Genomic DNA, 19,380 nt, shown 5'->3' on the forward strand with positions numbered 1-19,380 from the left:
CCAAATCAAACTAACATACAGTGGCTGTTGCTTGTACACTGATCTTCTGTCTCTGCCTATACCTTGGGGCTGTAATGGGCATGGCTTTACCCTTATTCTAATAGATGGTCCACTTTAATTATAGTTTAGGAAATTATATTTTTAGAATTTTATTTGACCTTTTAATTTAGACCTTTCAATTTTTTTCATTATTGTATATTCCATAAAGACCTGCAATTCAAATCCTGAAATCAGTCACTACTAGCAATACAAAAGATTTTGTAGAATCATTCACTCTTGAATGTCTTGAAAGAGTTTTATTAAACAGTATCTTACAAAGTGCAGTGCATTTGTGAGATGCTTTTTTTTTAGCTTATATTATAATGGAAGAAGTCTTTTTTTATGCCATGATCACTTTTTTGTCAATTCTGAATTCTCTTTTTGATTACTCTGTCTTCTTCAAATATGTACAGCCTTATTTCTCTTACCCTGCCACCTTGTCAGTTTTATTTTATCTTGACAGATAAACTGAGACAGACAACTGAGAACTACTTAATGTCTGAAGTGGAAGAATGAACAAAATAAAGGCAGCTTTTAAAGTTCTGCATTCTGCTTGCCCTACACTTTCTCCCAGAGCTCTTCAGTGAGTTAGTTTCATTTTGCATTCAAAAATACAATCAAGTAAACAAAGCAGGACCCAATTGAACTTTTTTTTCATCACTGCTAAATTAAATTACCCAACTGGTCAGATGAAGGGAGGAAAGCTCTAGAGATTCAATGAAGTGATTAAAAAAAAGAGAAAAAAAAAAGAGGAAAAGATAAAAAACTATGTCTGTTTAAATGCAGGAACTCTAAAGCAAGGTTTTCTCCCAATTACTCTGTTATTCTGGTTATATTGTTTACTACAATATGCCTCATTATATTGTTTAATACAAACACACTAGGCAGTAGAAAAAAGGGTTTCTTGAGAGGTCTTGTAGCAGCAGAGGCAATCTAGACTAGAGAGGCTGATCAACAGTAGCAGCCATGGGCAAATTAGAAACTGAGAGCAATGGGAGACTCCCACGTTAAAAGACAAAGTTTGAAACAAGGAGAGACAGCAGCTTTATTAAAAGTGTTAGGCATATTCATTCTTGCCCTTGTTTACAGTCATGGCAGAATCTACTTGCAGAGGACTTTCAAACTGTGGTGTAGCCTGCTAATTAAACACAGATACACACATGAACTCTTGAGTTGCCTAATCACAACCAATCTCCAAGGATATTTGAAATCTTTCATGTGCAAATTTGTTTGGCTTTCTTGTCTGTAAGACTAAGTCCATAAGACTTGTATTGTTCATTAAATATATAAGACAAGATCCACTCAGAAAACTTACTTAGTAGTTGCATTATCCTAAGCTGGACACCTGCCTTTTACTATCCTGACTAGAAAAAGTGCCTGACTAGTAAAAACATTTGACTTAGCAGGGTCTTGTCATTCATGTAAAGCTGGATTGCACTGACCTGACTAAAGGATATGATGAAGAAAAAGGTACCATTTGTAGGAGAAAGAGGGGTATTTCAGTGTGTGTTTCATTGGATCACCCTTGCAATATAGGGATCATGGGGCTGGATGAGAGCTAAAGTAGGACCAAGGCATTCTGGTCCACCTCTAGTAGATCTCTGTCCTTACATGCATCATAATAGGATTCACATATGGGTTCCATAGTAGGACCCAGTATTAGCTTCCCAAATGTGAACTCTGGTGTATCTTAAAACTATGCTCTCTTTGAGTTTATGCTCTTTTATTTGACAGAGTGAAATATTACCATGCAACTTGCAGTAGCCTCACTTGTGAGTAACTAGGGCCCAAAATAAAATGAGAAAATTTTGAGAATATATTGAATAAAGAAAATTACATGCACTTTTCTGCTTTATTATTCTGCCTTTCAAACATGAATTACTAAATGAAAAAAAATCATTAAAACCTATATTTTCTCATATAAAAATTATGGATGATTTGCATAAAACAAAATAATGTGGTAAGGAAAATCATAAATGCAAAATATCTAATAATCACTCAAAATTAATCTCCTCAGTTTCAAGATCTCTAATGGCCTTGCATCTGCTTACCATACATCTTTAAATGGAATCCTTATTTTTCTGTTGGATTATGTTAGAAAAATCATTTTACTTGAATACAGAGCTAATCTAAACAAATTCCCATCAATTTTTTTTGTTTGCAATGTGTTCGTATGTGGCTTCCTGTGCTTTGAGGACAGGAAGCACCATGGTGAATGGACATTCACCACCACCTTGCAGTGGTGTTTGTCCATTATTTTACATTTTTCTAGTGTTGTTTTCTTTAAAAAATATATAATACTGTATGCTTGTTCTCTCTCTCTCCCTGTTTCTTTGTTTCTCTTTCTCTATTTATCCAGCTTCAAGAAAAACACAGTTGGAAAAGTTCACAAGATTTTAAAAGATGTATCATTAATTATTGTCTCTCTGGTTCCTAAACAACTGAAGAGAGATATAGGTTTTTTAAATTTTTTTTTTGTGTGAAAATAAATTAAAATTCTGAATGTCTATTTTTCAATGTGTGATGTTACTGAGAGTAATAAAAACCTGAGACTTGTGTGCACTGAAATGAATTACAACTAGCTACATCTACTTGCCTTGACTTTCAAACACATATTTGTAGTATATGCATACATACCACAGAGAGTGAGACAAAATGACAGCAAAGCTATCCTGAAGTCCTATGGGATTGACTGGGAGCTCCAGCAACCTTCTTAAATGGCCACCAAGTTACTGTACATATGTGATATCTCTCGTATGGAGAATTCAGTGTGATTTTTTATTTTTGCTTTCAATTTTCTCCCTACTGACAGATTTTCATGTTCAAGTGAAAAAAGGTTGCCCTAAATAAATGTAAAGGTTTTAGGTCACTGTTCCCTTGAGAACTTTAAATAAGAGAAAAAAAACCTTTGAATGGAACCTTGACTTTAAATGAGAATTGTGGAATGGCCTTGCATTACAATATGTTCACAGGACAACATATTACCAGCTTTTGATAAAGAGGTTACATTGAGTTCAAATAGATCAATATCAACATTGTATTTGATAGGTTCATATGTAGCCAGCATGGCTTTAGTAAATTGAAAGAAACATTTTTGTGTGAGAGAGGGACCTTGATTTTCTATATGGAGATTACAGACTAACGTATAATTCAATTAACTTAAAGTCTCCCAAACTTTTATATCCAGGTTTGACCTATTTGCTTAGGATTTTTTCATATTCATCAAAGAGTAAGAACATTATTAGGCTTAGTTTGCTTTACATCTCTTAGATCTTCCCACCATGAGAACTTTAGGGTGATATGTCACTCAAATAGGTTTTCAGTCTTCTCCCTGAGAAACTTTAGATGACAATGTCAGGCCATGATAACAACCTCAAAGATGTTGGAGTAAAATCTTCCATAATGATCAGTCAAAAATATGCCATTGTAATTTCCATTTCTTAATTTGTTTTCTTGAGAGTTGCACACATGAAAATCTACGTATAAATCGCCCTGAGACATAGCAAGGACATGGGAACTGACTCAGAATATCTGTCAATGTCAACATTGATCTAATAATTGCTTATGAGTAATTGTTTATGTGGAGAATAGATATATAATAGACACTCTGCCTGCATGTTGCAGATGAATGAAGATATATTCATCATATATTCATGCATAATCTCTATCACTTCTTCCAGAAGATGACTTCTATCTGAAGACTGGCAAACTATCAACAGAATTATCTCTGAGTTCAGATAAAGTGAATAAACTCAAAGGATTTTATTGCAAATGAATTTCTGAGGCATTAATGCAAAGAAGAGTTGAGCATGGTTATGGTGTCTTCAGTTGTGTGTTTATCTCTTTTGTACTGAAATTATGACAGCTGTCTGGGAACCTTCCACTGGGAAATGCATATTTAACAACATTTCAAATGTTCCACCATGTCAAATTCTGCTAATTTCCCAGCTGGATCCAGGAAGGTTTCTTAGGAAAAGTGTGTTTCATTAATAGCCAGCTTCCTGATTCCTTCCTCCATGGGCACTCCCCATAACCAGCTCCTGCAATGCTGATAACCTGGGGAATCCAAGGAACTCTGCTTTCAGCTGTCCTCTGCTGTACACACAGTCCCCAGCAGCCCTGAGTACCTCAGCTTGCCTTGAGGCTCCTGGAGCTCCCAGGCTACTGGCCACATGGCAGAAATCCTGGTAGAAGAACAACTTCAGTTTAAGGGAGATTGGAAAATCGAGCTAAGAAAAAAAGAAAAAAGAACAGTAAACTGTTTTGCCTAAAAGAAAGCTAGCCAAGAATTTCCTTTCAGGGAGAAATATCTGTGTGGTTCTTAAATGGTCTACTGCAATGGGTACGAGCAGCCAACTTTTTAGCAGTATGATTTAGGACAGTAAAAGGCTATTTGAACAACCTTCTGTTGGTCGCAGAGAGGAAAAGCTGTCCTGGCACCTGTATTTTGCACTTTGGTGAGATAGCTCTTTTCCTGTTTATTATCCTGGTCTGATTAGGGAAAAGTTGCATGCTTAATGGTTTAATCAGTTCAAAATGATGAGCAATTCATTGCAGATTTGGCTCATTTTGAATGGAACTTTTTAGAGCTGTGGAAGCTGACTTTCAAAGGAGAAAACACTGGTAGAGATGCTTGCTAAGACCTAAGTAAAGATCTACTGCAGGCTTTAACAGCTTACTCAGCCCTTCTATAGCTGGAAAAGATGTACATTTACAGCCAGCAGGAGGTCTTCTACGGCAGTACAGTTCCCTCACCACTGCAGAGGGTGGCATTGCAGTAATTTAGCCAAACCTAAAGTAGTACAAATGAATGTGCTTGTGGGTGCTTAAAGGGGTACTTAGCTGATCTCAGCCAAGTTCTAGGAAGACACAGCAGAAGTTCGAAGAAAGTAACACACCTGCAGAGTTGGTGCAGCAGTGAGGATTCAGCATAGCTGAAAAAAGCCAGGGAGGTGCACCAGACAGATTGTGGAAGATCGGCTAAATAAAATGCTAAGAGAAAGATGACAGGTCTTTTCTGGAAAGGTCAGGAAGCTAAGAATAAGCTAGGGTTTTTGTGAAAAGGAAAACAGAGTTGGGAAAATTGGTGTGAAGAAGAAAGGATGAAGAGCTACAAAAGCACATGCTATTCCCCAGTTTCCTCACAGACAGGATTTGTACTGTACACATATTATAGTTCTACTTGAAATAGTTCCCTGGAGGTTGGGTTGAAAATGAAGATATATGTTTCAAGGCAAAATAAACATGAAATATTACTTTGTCAATGAAAGCAAACATCTTAATTAGATTGCAAACAACATAAAAAAAGATTAATTAAACATTTACTTCTTTTTTAGTGACATATGTGTAAAATATGGGCACAGAATAATCCAATTACAAGCACTTTCAAATTATTGGGCTGAGCTGTTAATGAAATAGGATGCATAATTTTCATACTATAAAGGAGTGTTGTCACTGTGGTCTCCATCCTTTTACTTTAATATCTCCTGTGTAATGATAAACAAAGATCCTAAGACGACACCAGCACTGCTGAAACGTACAATATGGGTGTCTAATATAATTATAATTAACAGTTTCCATTCATTTGCAAGATATACCCTGATGGCATTGCTCAAGAGAGGGGGAGCATTAGTGGTAATTATGCTTTGACTTTGTAATGTTGGATTGAAGTGATGGTTTCTGACAAAACCAGAAATGAGTGGTTGCTTTGAATAGTGTAACAGCACTGCCATCTAACTGCTCCTACAGAGAACCACAAGTTATCAAAAGGGAAAAATACCTCAGGTTCACACACTTAGAGAGTCCTTATATTCTTTATGGTGAGTGCATAGAGATAGACTCTTTTTAAAATAAGAAATTACCTGATTTTTCTTTACAAGTAACAATATTAAACTTTTGTTTTTCTTCTTAATTTGACTATAAGAATTGAAGTTTGGCTTGTCTTTGAATGACAGAGGGAAATTTAAAACTGTAATGGAAATGTTCTTTGGAAATTAGGGCTTGCTCAGGGACAAGAAAAACACACAAAACAGCCTGTGTGCTGGAAGGCAGTAAAAAGCCTCACACAGCAAAAGACTGCAACATCACAGGAATTTCTACATAAAATCTCACACCTAGACTGCCAGTTCCCTACCTTATACCTAACAAATGGCTCCAAGAAAATGTTGAAGAACACTTAAAATAGAAAATGGAAAATAATTAAGAAAAAGGCAGTATCAGTCTATAGGGTCCTGTCTTATCTTTATGCTATCTTGACTTGATTGAGATGATCTAATTATTACTGTTTTTTCATGTCCTCTTAATGCTGCTGTTTCTGGAAGGAACTTTCACCAGAAAACAAGAGACTTCTAGAAAAAGTCTTTTACTTCCTTGCTCATAATCTGATGTCCTTCAAGCCTATTGGATGGTAGATTTTTCCCCTCCAACTAGTCAGGGCTTCCTACAGTTCTTAAACTGCACTTTTTTTTTTTTTTTCTGTGACTTCTTTTATTATTTTTAATTATTTAACTTTTCAAGATATTCGTACTGTCTTGAGTTATTTTCATAACTTTTTTTTTTTTTACTTTATGCCATCTTTTTAAAGACAAAACAAAGTGTTGCCTAATCAAAATACATGATTCCTATCAAAATATGAAGAACCAATGTATTCTTTACATCTTTGTTTTGCTGTTTTGTTGCTCAGTTACTTGTAATGCAACTAAGTGGAAAACAGTTTCAAGTGAATCCAAAGCTATGGGAGCTAAGACTGAAAGACCTACAGGTAAAGATCTAGGAGCAAGAGACTTGGAAGAAGAAAAACACAATAAAAATCAAATGTCAGTCGGGTTTAAAACATTTTTGAAAAAAAAAAAAAAAGGTCTAGCTATATCTCTCTCAACTAAAATGTTCAAAATAAAGCACACAAGCAGACCAGAGCTTTCCATATTCAGTTTTCCAAGTATGACAATGATGTTGAAAATCATGGCTCTGCTGAAGACCTCTCTGTCCTTTAAAAGCCTTATCATATAGAAAGGGAAAATGCAGTTTCTCTTTCTCTGCCTGCCATAGCTTTGCAATATCTCACTCAAAGCCCTGGTAAGAGAGGGAGAAAAACAAGCACTTGAGCCAAATTATTAGATTTTACTTGGGTAGAAAACGCAACTTAAAACTGCTTATAGATTTCCTTCAGTAATATTCATTATGGTTACTGTCCAGAAGGCTAAAAATGCCACATGGATAATAAGCTATCAACAGGCTCTTTGAGAGACAAAGAACATCTTTCAGCAGAACACATTTTTTTTCAAGGTTATCTGCTCAGAACTTAATGTAGAAATAAGTAATTTAGAAGCACGAGCATGGTTTCATCTAGTTTCACCCATGACAAACAACACAGTATCATAGTCACCATGGAGATACCTGTTTCTGCTTTCTGTTTGCAGCATATTCTCTGTCTGCAGTAGCTGCTTCAGAAGAGTTGATGGTGCAGGCTACGTTTATGGAAGTTTATGATTGCCACCTGGTGGCTAGTAAAGAAAATCAATTAGTTTTTGGAAGCTCTGAGGTTATTAAATAGAAATTGTATTGAAGTATTGAGTGCTTGATTCAGGTAAATCCTGAGGAAGAGCCAGATGAAATTAGGCAGAGAAATGCATGCAGAATTTTCATTCATTCTTTTCCTCACATTTCATTGTTTTAAAGAATATTTAGATGGGAAAAAATAAATCAATACATTGAACACAGGACCTGAGCTTTGAGCAGTCAATATGTCATTCACGAGGGTGTCCCTGAAATATCTTCTGTCATCCATACCTGGGTGGGTGTTTCTTAATAGCTGGTGTTTGTTTGGGGTTAAACTTATTCATAAAAAGCAACACTATGTATAAACAATCAAAACCAATAACAAACCTCTGCAAATTTGTTTTCCCGCATTTGTTGTTTGCCTTACATTGACTATTTGATTCTAGAGGAATTTCTGCTATGGAAATAACAATCAGAGCAAGCAAAGAGAATATTCTGTCAAGATTTGAAATGTTGGATTACAAATCTCCCTTCTGGCTCTTGATGAACTCAGTATCAATGACTATTCAGGCTTACTGTAATGAAGCAAATACCCAACTTTTTCAAGAAAAAGGCTAATGTTAGTGACAGAAAATTCATGATCCTCGGATCACTACATCATTTGAAAATAGATAGAACTGGCTACAATTTTTTTATCCAATGATTAAAAAAGTATTCAAATTTAAAGAAAGATTGTGAGTGCAAAGCAAAATGTTAGGATTTGGAAATCCTATGCCTCATGATGGATGGAACATCTGACTCTGCCTTCCTTTTCTCTGGGCCAGGTGTCCTGAGCAGCCACATCCCTGGAGGATCACCTTTTGGAAAAAGGAGGTAATGAGTCATGAAGTCCCTAGATGTGATGGATGAGGTGAAATGTATTACAGCAGAGACTTGGAGAAGAAAAAGGATATGAAGGAAGGAAATTTATCTGCCCTCTTGACTATTTCATTCTTGTTCCCATGCTCTCCTTTTTTGTGTCCATTAAGGTGAAACTGGAAATATGTCATACATGGTGGCAAAAGAAAATAAAGAGCAATGGGACTGTGCTCACCAGCCTGAAAAGGCACTTGCAAGAAGGAAGCAGATCTCAGCCAGAGAAAGAAATAAAACCACCACATATATGCTGCGTTTAAAGTTCTTAATGGAAAATAGTATGAGAGTGTGCAATAATATTAGGAGGGCAAGAGGTAAGAAGATGAGAAATAGAAAGGAATTAACTCATCACCACTACCACCCCCAATATCAGAAGTATTGCTTAGTCTCCTCTTCATTTAAATTCTATCCTTGGGCATTTGGAGAAGGAATACCTCACATAAAGAGAGAAATTACTTTTGATATTCTTGCATATATTTTCCCTTCAGTGTTGAATACAATGTCTAAATCCTAGGGCATAAATTATTGCAAAAATATGGAATTTTTAAAAATGTGGAGAATGGGGGATGTTTGCATTTCCTCTGACTAGCTTAAACAGTTTTCTGGGTATGTTTATATTAAACGAAGATCTTTCTTTTTTTCATTATATTCTATAACTCACATTTATCTGACCCAGAGGTGATAGTAGTTTTCAGCTAGGCAGTGCAAGCCTCAATTTATATTGTATTCATTTGTTTATTTAATTCATTGTACTTATAATGGATAGATTAATGCATTTTACTTAGAATGGAAAATTATTTATTCTGTTTTAAAATTTGATACTTCAGGGACATATTTTAAGAAATGAAATGAGGTCTGAATCATAAAGGAGACAGAATATCAAGACCTAAATGGGAGTTTTGATTTCCAGAAAATAAGAGTAGAGGTTAAGTCTAGGTCTTTGATTCAATTGCACACAATACAGGACCTGGCAGATAAATTAAATTTCAAGTTTCTAAATGCTAAGCATTAGAAAGAAAGAGACTTCAAACCTTATGGAACATTTGTTTCATATCCATCTTTGCTTTAATAAAATACTGTGCAACTTCAAAGGCAGGATATATTGATGTTATTGCTGAACTTAGTGCTCTGGCCGAAGATGAAAAATTCATAACTACTTTCCTAAATTCTGTTCTGCTGGAAAGTACAGTATCACCATCTGTGGCACCTCATGTAAAAATGGTAGAGAAAAAAACTCACCCCAAACTCCGTGGAGCTAATACAATCTCGAAAGCCACCGTAGAGCTCTAAAAGTACTTCTTGACTGCAGCAGTATTCCTCCTGCTGCATAAACCAGCCCCGTGGGTAACCAAAAAATTGTGTACATCTGTGTGTAGAAATTCACAGTATTAATGAAGCCAAGAACCACATACTGGTATGGTGAGGACTAAAACTTAGAGAATTACTTGTTGCAGGCAGTAAGAAGTCACAGTCCCTTTGATCCTATGGTGTTTCATCAAATGGAATGAGAATTACTGTGCAACTGGATTTAGGACCTAGAGGGTTTGAGCTGTAAGGGTGACTCCGTACCAAAACAACCACGGTCCCAGTTTTCTTCCATTTACCTAAACCTCCAGGTTTTGTAAGTCACGTTAGTCTAAACTGATTTTGGCATGTTTTCCATGTATCCTTTGATATTTTGAAATATTTGGGGTTTGGATTCAATCCTTAATTCACATTTTTGGTTTTTTTACAAGGCTGATTTTTATAGCTCTGTGTGGAAGACCTGAATTTTTACAATGCTGTCACAATCATGAGACACCTTGAAGTAAATGTATACAACTTTGTAATTATATGTTATTTTGATAAAGTAGGAGTACACCGTATTCCTATCATATATCGAGTGATAGAAATAAAAGATATATCTGATTTGGAGCTGACACTGGTTATAACAGTAGGCATAATAAAGTTAATATTGACAAGAAATGTGTATTTCTTATACCACATAATTTGGATCATTTAAGTAAGTTTATTGAGATTCTTCATTATTAGATAAGCAGTTATAGCACTACAATAGATTTGCTGTATTCTATAACAGGTTGTTCATTTTATTTTTTTCCAAATATGAAATTTTTGCCTCCTCAGAAAAAAGGGCTAATCCACTCATTTGGGAATGATATTTTTAAAGTTAATAAGCAGCTTTTTTTTTTTTTTTTTTTTTTTTTTACTGTGAGCATAATCTTAGAGTAACATATTGTCAAGGACAAAAAGAAAGATTGGTCACTTTATGAAGAAATTTTCCAGAGTAGTCTGAAAAATTTGTTTCAGCAGTAATAGAGGATGTTCTTAAAATGGTGGAAAAACCCCTTGAACAAAATGCTGAAATCACATACTCCTCAAAATTAGAAATAATTTTTATATAACAAAAAAACCTAAATTCTTGACCCAATTTGTGGTTTGTTTGAAAAATTTGGCCATCACTTTTAATTTTTTTTTAACTTTTAGATTCTCATTTGTTAGAGTGCTAGACATGGGCTTCCATATTTATTTGTTTTATTGTTACATACTCCGTGTTATTAAATTTTATATGGATATAATTTTATATAGGATTATGTGCCTATGCTGAGTATCTCTTGTCCTAGTTTCTGACTGCATATACCTGTAGCACATTCATTTATACATCCAGTTTTAGCTATTTCTGCAACCTTTATGCTCTTCTTAATTTAAGCTTTCTTTTAAGCTTTTCTCCTGGTAGCTTCCTAAAATATTTTGAGGAAGCCAAGGCTTCTGTGAAGCATCTGAAGAATAGCATAAGTAAAGTAAAATGCTTAATTTTCCATATGGCTCTGTTTTAATTGTCTTTGGGGAAAAATATAATTCCTCACAACCTTTGTTAAATGATTGTTAGATTAAAATAAGGTGAAGTAGTCTATGCATTTGACAAGAAGAGATGTTGTCTGATTCTGGAAAAATACAGATTTCTAAGAGTGTAAATCTCTCAAGTTATTGAAACTCAAGTCAAGGATGAGGGAAACAAAGTCCAACTCATCATCATTTAGGATCAGATTCAAAAGCACCTGAGGAACCTGAAGCAAACAGATTCCTCCTGGAGTCCTGAGGGAATTAACTGGTGTAGTTGCCACTCTCCATGAAATTTGAAAAGTCATGGCCATCAGACAAAGTCCCAGTGCCTGGAAAATGGAAACAGCACACACATTTTTAAGCAGGGTAAAAAAGGAGGACCCTGTGAACCACTAACCAATCATTATCACATCTGCACCTGGTAAAATGATGGACCTCATCCTCTTGGAAGTTATTTTGAGGCATGTGGAAGATTATTTGGGCATGGGGGATTATTTGAAACAGCCAACATGGCTTAACCAATGCAAATCATACCTGTTTAATGTAGTAGCTTTTTGTGACGGAGTGTCTGCATCAGTGGACAACACAAGAGCTGCAAATCCCATCTACCTGAACTTCTGTAAGGCCTTTGGAATGTCCCACAGAACACTCTTGATGCTACATTGGAGACATATGTGTTTGGTGGACGAACTGTTGAATGGAAAAGGAATTAGCTGGATGGCCATGTCTAAAGTCTTATGGTTAGTAACCAAATGTCCAAGTGGAAAACAGTGACATGTGCTGTCCCTCTGGAGTATGTAATCTATTTAGATGCAGTGGGATTGAATGCACCCTGCACAAATTTGTGGCTGATACCAAGCTGAGTGGTCAAATATGCTTGAGGGAAGAGATTACAAGAAGAACCTGGTGACCTTGAGTGGTGGCCCTCATTCACTCAAACAAGGCCAAATGCAAGATCCTACACTTGGCTTGGGCCAATCTTCAGGGTCAATACAGATTGGTGGATGCATATATTGAGAGCAGCCAAACAGAAAAAATACCTAGAGATGTCAGTGGATGAAAAATTGAACATGAGCCAACAGTGGGCTCTTGCAACCTAGAAAGCCAATCCTTTCCTGGCCTACATCAAAAGAAGCATGATGGGCAAGATGAAGGCCTACTCCATTTTTGTGAGATGCTACATGGAGTACTGTATCTAGCTCTGGGGTCCCCAGTACCAGATAGACTGTGCCAAAGGAGGACTACAAAAATGGTCAGAGGACCACAAAAATGGTCAGGGGGCTGGATCATATCTCCTACAAAGTTAGGATGAGAGAGTTGGGGTTGTTCAGCCTGGAGAGAACTGTGGATCCTTTCAAAGTATAAAGAGGGTTTAGCAAGAGAAGCAACACCACAAGGGGAATAGTTTTAAACTGGTAGAGGGTAAGTACAGACGACACAAGAAAGATTTTTTTCTTATTATGAGGGTGGTGAGACATGGTTGCCGAAAGAAGTTATGGATATCCCATTTGTGGAAGTATTCAAGTCCAGGCTGCATGGAGCTCTTAGCAACTTGGTCTAATGAAAGCTATCCCTGCCCTTGTCAGGAGCATTGGAAAGTACGTGATCTTTGAATGTCTCTTTGAATTTAAATTTTTTTACAATTCTATGATTCTATTAAACGTTCAAGGCATATTAAACAGAAGGCCACAGTAAACAACCAGGCATAGAAGAGGTCTGGATTATCTAAGTGGGTAGGAGTGAATGCCTGAAAAAATCTTTGCTTGCTTGGTCTGTTGAATACATTTACTTCTGAAGAACATCATGCATCACTTTCAGTATAGACTGTAGACTAATATAATCTTGTAAAGTTTTATTAAGAGAAGTGGACCAATCCCACCATAAGCTAAAAGAGATGGAAGATATGTTATAAAGAAAAAAAAACAAACAAAAAACCCAACAGGGTTCTTGAAATGACATTACATATATCAAATGCTTAATGAGTTTTACTTTGGTTTATGCATTCTTTGTTTCCTTTTTCTCATCCCCATGTGAAAATGGCCAGTCAGAAAAAAAATATTTCATGCCATGCCCCAAACAGTTTTATGAAAATAGGAATCACACTTATCTGGCATTCACTTTATGCCTGATGGTGTTGCATACATAAAATGAAACCTCAATAGCCTAACGAAAACCTGGCATTGCTGGATCTCAGATCTTAATCTACTGAATCAGAGAAATTTTTCTCCTTCACAACATCGGATGCTATTCATCACGAGGAAAACCTGGTGTCAACACAGGCATTATGACATGCAGGAGTTTGTATAAGTAGAAACTTGTTTGTACTCTGTATATTGAAGTAGAACAGTTGTAGGGGACTTCATTCACCCACTGTAGGTAGCTACCTGTGTGAACAGGTGGGTAGGGCAAAAAGTAGGTGGCTGTGAAGGTGTGGAGGCAATTTTAAGTTACATGTCTCTGAGGAAACTGTGAGGCTTCTGGTTTATTTCCTCACCATATTTACAGCTCAGATTGTTACAAATGACTTTTTATTTATCTTTGATTTGTTGCAGTACTTTAAACTGGATTTCTTGAATTTTTATTCATGTTATTATGAGGATCAGCACTAATTTCCACACACTGGTTGCTATCATTTACTGTTACCCAAAATAGTTCCTAAAACATAAGAAATCTGACTTCTAAACATCTTTGAACTCACCTCTTTGAGCTGTGGTTTGGTTGCAAATCTTTTTTGAGAAGAACTGATCCTTGTGCAACCAGATGGGCAAGTATTTACCACCAAGTTACACCCCCATTAAATATCCCATAGGTAGTAAATGAATCTGTATTTTTGTAGATGCTGCACCATTGAAATTTAACATACATCTTCTAAAAACTAAATGCTCTTCTTTTGTGGATATTATTTTTCATGTATTCTAATTTTTTTCCTTCATAAGGGATCTGAGTTAAACAGCTGTAAAGTACTGTTGCTGGGCTATAGAGTTCAGCCTGGAAAACCAGTTGAATATGAGGAAATTACCTCAATCTTTATATTTTTTGTCTATGGCAATTTCTGAAATAGATAACTGCAGTCTAGGCCAGAACATAAGTGTTTTGTCATTTTTTTATATCCTTTTTTTATTTTGAAAAGAAATTTGTTTAAATTTAAGCATTATTTAAAATAATTATTCCCCCCAACACCTTGGATTTAATTTCAGTCACAAAACCCTGACCCAAAAAGTCAGACTCACTGTTTGCATCTTTAAATTTATTCTTAGTAGAGCATTATTGTTAGTATTTTTTTTACAATCTTCAACAGTTTCTCCTGTCATTTTGAAAACAAGTTTTTTCTGTGAGTCATTGTAATAAATTATTTCATCAAAGTTCTCTGTAAAAAATTAAAGATAGTATTAGTTGCTTAACTAAAGTTGCTATAATAATACAATATTTAATACTTTATTACAATTTACAGGGTTTTTTTTCTTTTTTTTTTTCTGACAGGACCACATAGCCCTCTTTTCAAAGCTAAGAATCATAGGACATTCCATATTGTTAAAAAACACTGATGCCAGTTTAGCCCATTTCAAATAAAATCCAGTCCTTAACTCTGAAGAAAGAAAATAAAAACAAATAACAAATGAAAAAAAAAAGAAACCAAGATTAAACACACTTAGATAAATCTATTTTTAACATGAGCTTTCTGTCATACAATTTGGAAGGAACATAAGAGTAGAATAATTCTAATTGCAAATCTTTTAACAGAAACATATAATTTGTAGCTGCATAGTTCAATCTGAATCTTTAAAAGGCCAAAAGTCTGGTTTTCAACAAAACAAAGGAAAACAAACAAGTGAAACCAAGCAGCTTCTGAAGAACTACATAAATAAATTGTCGTTTAGGGTTAATTTAAAAACCCCAAAATTATCAGAATTTTTAAATTTCATTTTCACTTGTGGGAGTGAAAATATTATAAATTTTTTTTCAGTCTTTCTCATTGTATTTATAATCCTGTGTAAGTTTTTGCATATTCAAACCCTGAATGAAACTTGTTAGAGTTCAGAAAAAGAAAGGTCTATCAAATCAAAGCTCAAAGCTTTGGCTCAACATGACTTTTGCATAGAGCTGCAGCTAATTTGACCAAACCCTTGGACAAACAATGGGAACATTTCAATCTTTCAGCTGATCACATGTTTATTTATCTTATGCATGTGAGTTTATCTGTGCTCAAAGGGACCTTGGACTTTTCAAATCCTCCCCGAAGTCCTTCCACTGAAGGACTTGCTCTGAAACTGGCAGATTTTGATCCATGGCATTAATCCTAGTTCTATCTAAATGAAAAGCATGAGTCCCATTGAATTCAGTGGACCTATGGACTAATGATGAATAGGAAATGATGTGGGAACATCTCTCAGTGGATAAAAAAATACTTTTATTTCATTAATTTTTTTTGTATTTTGCTTTCATTATTTTGTTCTATTTCTTATTCTACATGTATAGGAAATATGAAATAAGAGAATTTTACCTCTTATCAAATGTATTTAATTTTTCAGAGGGCTACCAAGGCAAAATTATGTCCTAGTTCAGATTGGTGACACGGTCAGAGAAAGGGAAATGTGGAGGAAAGAAAGGGGAAAGACATTTCTTTTTTCTTTTGCCCTTGTTTTTACTGGCTTTCTACAAAACTATCAATAACTAGTGACTATTTTCTTATGATATCTTACAATTTATGTAGCTGCTCTGCCTTTTTTCAGAGTTTTCCTAGAAAACTGCATAGCAGCTTACAATTGTTAAGTGCCACTGCCACATAGGAACTTGGTCTTGTAAAGTGCTAGGTGCCCTTCATCATCAAATGAAACAAGTGGAACTGAGCACACTTGAATTCCCTGTGGAAATTATAATGAAGACTGTCAAAATTACATAATGCTATCAGATAATCTATCAACATTCCTCAGAGGAGGAAAACATCTCTCTCCTATATGTGTGTAGTAACCAGAATTTCTACATTTGTCCTAGACCAATTTTTTGTTCATTGATTTGCGTCCACTGGAAAAACACTAGAAAAGAAAAAAATTAGTTTTTCTTTCTCATTTATTAAGAGTAGTCTGCTGATCAGAGAAGGACTGATCTGCATTCACAGAAAACTCATTCACTGTGTTCTAGATGGTATCATGTTGCCAATTCATCCTACACTGCGTTTCATGCAAAAAAGCTGCTGGAGGAGCCTGTCTAGTAAAAAACTTTCAGAAATGTGAATTCCAGACATAGGAACTTCCTAGATGCTCTAAGAATGACCCCAAGAGAGCAGGAGTAAAATAGGGCCATCCCATTTTATGTAGAGCACTTGCTTAGATAGTACCTTCCTCAGGAGATTCTTGGTTTGTATCACCAAATCCTACTGTGTATTTTGCTTCATCCACCTTAATTCAGAGTTGCATATTAGCCACTTATAAGACACATAAAATTTTGGTGCTGCAATGCTCAATGGTGTCCTGACTAAAAATACATTGAAATACATCATGTAGTGATCTCGGAAAATAAATCCCTCCGCTGCCTGATTTATCCCTTTGACAGAAAGTACCCTTCTTCTATCTTCAATTTCCCCCCTGCTAAAGACTCCATGGAAAGGTTTGTATGTCTTTGTTACAGTTGTCCCAGCTGGCATTCTAGTCTTCATCCAGGTGTCCTTCATTTTCCACTGGAGTGGGACATCACATCTTCTTTTATCTTGTCCTACCATGGACAATAAGTCCTGGCAAAGTCATACAAGAGGGGCAGCTGGGAGGAGTGTCTTAACTGTTGCAGAGAGATTTGACAAAGACTGGTTGATAAAACCCTTCTGCTGAGATAGTTCTCAGTGTGAAAATAGCAAAAAGGTCTAGAAATGTATGCAGCTGGCTTACTCAGAGGGCTGGTTCCAATGCATGCTTATTATGTTTATCCTATTTCAGCTGTTTGGGGTTCTCGGAGCACATGTTGCATTTAAAGCACAGTGGTGTTTCCTCTGTCTCTGTAATGACTCTGTGACTGAGGCTGAAGGTGCAAGCAGGCCAAGCACGTGCTCCTCAGAAGAGGAAACTGAGTCACTTCATGTGTGTCCAAGAGATGAACACAGTGAGAGAGAGGGAGAGCCGAGACTGAAATGCTGAAGCAGGGGCAACACTTTGAGCATAGACTATCCCTTAGGACTTATGACTGAGATGTCCTGTGTCCCCAACAGCCGCTGGAACTGTTGGGATGAGGTCTGTGCTGGGATCTTCCTGTGTAAGTCTACGACTTCAAGGAGAAGTTCAGAAAAATAACTAAACTCATAGGAGACAGTATGTGGAAAGAATAGCCAAACATGTCTCTTTTGCCCAAATTATTTACTTTTTTATTATAAAATCTATTTCTACATCTGAAATTCTACCTGGAAATTCACACTCCATAGTAAGGAATATAAATACAGCAATTTTGCTCTAGTTTTTATAGGTCTTATCCTTTGGCATTTTTGTTCTACAGTATGCTGTATTTGTAATAATTGTAGAGAACATATATTTTTGTCTCTCTTTTTTGATATAGGTCTATTTCTATATAGATCTACACGTACATATGAATATTTTTTCTTTATTTTTTAGTCTCAATTGTATTTGAAGAATTATAGATGTTTCTTGGATGGATTTTCTAAATCGGCCAAGACTTTTTTTTCTCAGAATGACAATAGTTCTCTCTCCCTCCTTTTCCTTCCTATCTCAAGCTTGTTAACATTTGAAAAAATGCTGTTTAGTATTGGACACATGGAGGTGTTCAGTAATGTAATTTCTCAGGGTTGCTGTAGGAAATATTGGCAAATTATATCCCTCAGTTGAGATGGTTTGTGATCCAGTCCTATTTCTCACAAAAACATCTAGCTTTAATGAGAATTATCATACTCAGAACTAGACATATTATTTTCCAAAGGTTTTCTAAAAGACTGCTGACAGCTGCTGAAAAATGACAAAGTCTCTTTTTACCTCAAAAAGCTATTTAATTTCTTCTACACAAAGTTTCTGGTATTTTCTCCTCTGTACTTGTAGTTAAATTTGGAAGCCACTCTTTCACCAAACTAATATGAGTAGACAGTAATAATTAAAAAAAAGACCATTCACCATTAATATGCTATCGCCAATCTCTTGTCAAGACTTGGCTAGGGCTGAACCCAGAGATCTTCTGCTTATGCACTATGCCCATGAACAATTCCTGAGTAAAGATTATGGGACAGCAAATTGAGACTTAAGTGCTACCATGAAATTTTGTGGGTGCATGCCTTTACCTGTACCAAGGCTCACTGAAGCCAGCATGACTCTGAGCCCAGCTGGAAGCTGCCTGAGCAGGGCTTATCATGGGGCTGTGACACTGATAGGACATACTGTGAAAGCTGAAGTAAGGACCAGGCACCTTCACAGACCCCTTGCTTAGGTTACCCTTCACATGTATCTTGAATTTTCCTAAAAACTAGGTCTACCCCACAAATGAGTTTTGCTTGTGCTTTGGATAGTCACTCAAGAGTTTTCACTGCGTAAATTGGTGTGCATGTGCTACCTTCAGCTCTCATGGTAGGCAGGTATCTTCTGTGCAGACAGGCAATGTTTGCAAAAAGGACATTCATTATCATAAATACAGAGAGCAGAAGACAATGCTTTGTCCCTCACTCTTCAATAGAGGAATATAACTATAGAAGCTGAGAGTCACAATGTGTATCAGATGACACCTGCTCTCTCTGCTCTTTGAAATGTATCTCTCATTGTTTTACTCTTTCTTCTTTAATCATGCAGAATAAAATTATTTTTATCTCTCAAGGAGAAATATCTTTGTTTTGTTTGTAACTACTGTTCAACAGATTCTTTGGCAGCTGATGGCTTGGTTTCATCATTTATAGAACTAAAACTTCATCCTAACATTTTGTTGGGTTTTTTGTCTTTAAATTATGGTGTGTAGAAGAACAGCCTTCACCTGCTATATTAAAAAAAAAAAAAAAAAAGAAAAAAGATACTGTCTCTTTAATGAAACGAAAGCAACAATATACTGTATTACTGAATGCAAATGCAATAAGGAATAACATATAGCTCTGGTTATGTTATATGACATTTGGCT

General features: G+C 35.8%; 1 long non-coding RNA gene across 1 annotated transcript in view; it reads right to left on the reverse strand.

Moving 5' to 3' along the window:
- The window catches only part of LOC132070254 (uncharacterized), a 1,108,023-nt gene that overhangs the window by 622,715 nt on the left and 465,928 nt on the right, over window positions 1–19,380 (reverse strand). The gene's annotated exons all lie outside the window — the stretch shown is intronic.

This window comes from Ammospiza nelsoni, chromosome 2 (genome assembly GCF_027579445.1).
Source record: "Ammospiza nelsoni isolate bAmmNel1 chromosome 2, bAmmNel1.pri, whole genome shotgun sequence".
NCBI lineage: Eukaryota > Metazoa > Chordata > Aves > Passeriformes > Passerellidae > Ammospiza > Ammospiza nelsoni.